At 34.4% G+C, this 4,305-nt stretch overlaps 1 non-coding gene across 1 annotated transcript; it reads left to right on the top strand.

The window, feature by feature from the left end:
* The first annotated feature begins 2,659 nt into the window (after positions 1-2,659).
* Positions 2,660-2,794, top strand: LOC142441684 (small nucleolar RNA U109). The gene has a single exon (XR_012783038.1). It is a non-coding gene; the product is annotated as a small nucleolar RNA U109 (small nucleolar RNA).
* Positions 2,795-4,305: the final 1,511 nt, after the last annotated feature.

Below are 4,305 nucleotides of genomic sequence, written 5' to 3'. Positions count from 1 at the left end.
ACACACTGTTAAGAAACTTTTTCAGAATCTCAAAATAGAAAGCTTGATTACCAGTCTGATCTGGTGAAATGAACTGCAAATGCAATACAAGTGGACATGAACTTTGAGGAAGTTGATGGTGTCTGGAAGGAGGTTTGTCATCAATCGATATTTCACATTTTTTGAAATGGGAAAACCACTCGTACACTTGAGTTTTCCCATAGAGCTGTCCTTATAAGTTGAGTTCAAAATCACAACAGTTTATGTGGCATTTTTTCATGAACAGGAAACAAAAATTCATGGCCTCACACTATTCACTCAAATCAGCCATCGCAAAAAAAAAAAAAAATGAGGTTTGAGCGAAACTGCTTTTATGAAAAAAATCACTGTGCCCAGAGAATATCTTCCCAGGCAACGTCACTGGGTGCACTAACTCGGAGAAAGTTGCTCAATGCTCCCCTTGTCTGAGAAATGCCTTCTGAAAGCTCTTCTTTGCCCAGTGCAATTATGTGTTATGTTTGCTTGTTTTGAGTACCCTAACATTCCATAGTTCAATCATGTCTACCAGAATTGTGCAATATTAGCACAGTCAGTTTCCAAACATATTTTTCCTCCCTGACTCCTTGACATCGTCTCCCTTTTACCACTCCCCCCCAATTACCATACCCCCTCACGCACCCAAATTCTTATCCTTCTTGCTGTCCCTATAGGTTCATCAATCCTAGGTTTCATATTCCGAAACACATAAAAGCATATCACACAGCTTCATGAGGGTGACCTTCAATGACCTAACACCTCTGAGATACTCCCTAATATGAACAAACAAACAGAAATTGGAAAACCAGGTCCACCATGCGTCAGACGGGGAAATTAACTGACCAAGTTTTAATAATTCAAGTAAGATTGATGTCTTTGATCTTCTATACTCTTCTCTTCAATGCACTCTGTTTAGTAACCGCTTTCCTCTCATCGCTCAATCGTGGATAGAGGGAGTTCGCCGGGTGCTTATTTACTATGACGATCCCAATAGTGAATGTTGGGCTCCTACTCTCAGCCAGAGTCTTCTGAAAACTGGAATCCTCACAATTTGCTTTCGCCATGTGTTGTATTCTGAATTCCTGGCACAGCTCATCTGAGTTTCTGTTAGTCACGCTCAGTGCTACAAATATGCTCCTGAGATGCTCTCTAATGCACATGGGTTATGGCCAAGTTCATACCTGGATTTCATAGACTAGCATCAGCTTTCTTCAAGCATCAAAATTCAATTGCATATGCGCAATTGATGCTCTGTTCCACAGTTGATTCATAGTGGGTTTTAGCTGCTGATATTAAACTTCTCCATCAACTCTTTGCAGCAAGATAGTGAATTTGTTTTTTTATATGTATAGCCATTTTTTGTGTGTTGAAAATGATATTTATGATGAAGTCATTGGTCTTACAAAATTTTTCTATCACAGGATATCTAGTTTTCATTTATCACTATGACCATATTTTCCGATTATTCTTTCTGCCCAAATTTTATATGTCAATCACTAATAATTAACCATGTATCTTGGTTGCATCTTTAATCACTTTCAGACTGAAGACTTTGATACAATTTTTCAGTTTCTTCATTACTAACATTAGTAGTTTGTGCACAACTTTGAATAATAATAGTATTGACTCAATTTCCTTGTATGCAGTGATAATGTTCTCTTACAGACAGCATGGTACTTCGTGATAGATCTTGAAGTGTTTTTTTAGACAGATATTGTGACTCCATTTTTCCTGAATCTGTCATTCTCCAGACAGTAAACCATAAAACTTTCTGATCCGTAATGACCAATAGTAGTTTATTTCAGCTGATTAATGCTGTTAGTCTGGGTTGACAAAAATTGCAAATTCATATACACTTGTGTGTGTATAAGAAAGAGCTTTTTATAAAAAGTAATGTGTATTAAGAAAACATGCCAGCCCAGTCCAGATCAAGTACATAAGTCTGATATTAGTCCATATGTCCAATACCAGTTCGTAATTCCTCTTCAGACTCATGCAACACATACAATGATGCTGAAGATCACAGACCAGTAGGTGGAAAGTCTTCTGGATTCAGTGGTGCAGGAAGCACCTTACTGCTGGTGCAAGTCTCCACATGGCTCCTCCAGCTCCCAGGCTCTGGCTGCATCAGCATAGTTACAGCAACATGTGGTTTGTCAACAGGAATGCCTCACCAGGAGAGATTGTATCTGACCTTCAGTGAGCTATTTATCTCCGTTGCACCTCCAAATGAGGTCATTAAGCTGAGACCTGATTGACAGACTAGAGTCTGTCCACCCCTTCACAAGTTGACAGATTATGTAAATGCCACAAATGCCTAGGTGTGTGTGTGTGTGTGTGTGTGTTGTTTGTTTTTTCATCTTTAACAACTCCCACTTTTCCTAGTCAGACGTGGTGCATCCAATATATGACTATTAATTCATGTTCGCAGCTGTTTCTTCTCATTTTGCATATTATCAGCAAATGCAGGTCTTGAAAGCCTTACTCGTGCATGCTTTACTGTACCCATGTTATGTTCAAATACTTTGAGAAGGCAGATCTTCTTCACTTATATTTGAGTGCCTTCCAGCCTGAGGGATTCAACTTCCGGCACCATCATTCAGATTCACAGCAACTCTACTGCCTGTATTAAGATTTAATTGCATTGCATGTGGAAATATCTGCTCCTCATTCCATTAGGAGCAGAAAGACATCCATAACATGCTACATTAATAAAGGAGTTCTCAGGGCTACCAACCTTACAGTAGAGGTTGAGTAGTAGTATATTTCTCTTACACACACACAAAAAAAAAAAACTAAAAAAAAAAAAAAGATTTAATTGCAGACAAAGAAGATAAGAATGCAAATTGATTGTGTATTTTTCTTAAAGCGAAAACCAGTTATAATTTGATATTCATATAATTATAAATATCTTATTTTTATTTATTAATGAAATAAAGATGTCAATAAGGCAAATTTTATTTTCTCAGCAAAAGCATATAGATCAACATAGAATACTATATATATATATATATATACACTTCTTCTTTTTAGCTCTGTCACAAGAAATTTCAGAGCCATTTAAATTTAACAATGATTTGCCTCTCTCCAAAATATACCTAGCCACCCTATCTGTATAACCAATCCAGTAAACATCTCATTTTTTCATTCTGAGACAAGATGATTAAGGATACATTAATATTAAGTGTTTCTTTGTAACTCTTTCATCACTTTCTCTGACCTTCAAATTGCATATAACATTTGTCTTGGAAAAAGCTGTATAATTCCTTAATATGTGGAAAGCTAGATTCATCTGTCATTATTGACTTATTCAATAGTTAAATAAAAAGTTAAGTCTACTTATTTATATATATAACCCCAGAAGAAGTTTTAAAACAATGTTAAAAACATACATAGAGATGATGATTTTAACTTTGCATCAGGAAGTCAAACAAAACATTCCATTGAATTCACTCACTGCCATCCAATCAAGTCTACCTCATAGCAACCCTAAAAAGACAAAGCAAACCCGAAATCTGGATCTCAGACACTGCATCTTTGCCAGAGTAGAAAGTCTCATCTTTCTCCCTTGGAGTTGCTGGTGGTTTCAAACAACTATATCTAGATTACCTCTCCATTTAAAAAAACTGTTTTTAATAGATCTTTTAACTAAAATATAAATAAATTGTAACCATAAGAAATGGTGAAAAAAAGAAATGGTAATAATGACTTGGAATATACCAATAAATATACTATATCTTTAAAATTAGCCTTAATAATTGTACATTTCAATTAAAGGTATTTATTCAACTGTAGTGCTGGTTTTGAGTGGCAATGCTCCGAAGTATAGATTGATTGAAAAGTCAACATATTTTTTAAATGTATAAAATTAAGTTAAATTGTGTTAAATAATTTGATTATGTTAAACAATTAAATGCGCAAATCTTAATGCTACAAGTTCTTTTGAAATAATTAATTTCAGAAGGAAGTAATTTAAAAAGGAATTTTTAAGAATAAACAATATGCATAATATATAGAGGAACAGCATTCAATTGTATTTCTTATGAAACTTACATATCTTTAAAAAGTGAAAAAAAGAATTGAGATAGAATATCCAATATATTTAGAGATCACCAGCAGAATTTTCTTTATAAATCTTTGCTTATGTTAGCATTTGTTTTTATGTATGAAGTAAAATAATAAAAGATAGTGCTTTTCTCTTAAAAATATATTTACATTATTTTAGGAATTCTTTCAGTAGCAGGTATAAAAGTAATAGATCATAGATATTTTAAACCAAGAATTATCAAG

The sequence above is a fragment of the Tenrec ecaudatus genome, chromosome 2 (assembly GCF_050624435.1).
Source record: "Tenrec ecaudatus isolate mTenEca1 chromosome 2, mTenEca1.hap1, whole genome shotgun sequence".
NCBI classification, from domain to species: Eukaryota; Metazoa; Chordata; class Mammalia; order Afrosoricida; family Tenrecidae; genus Tenrec; species Tenrec ecaudatus.
The sequence above is the reverse complement of the archived record's forward strand: the minus strand, read 5'-3'. Positions and strand labels throughout refer to the sequence as shown.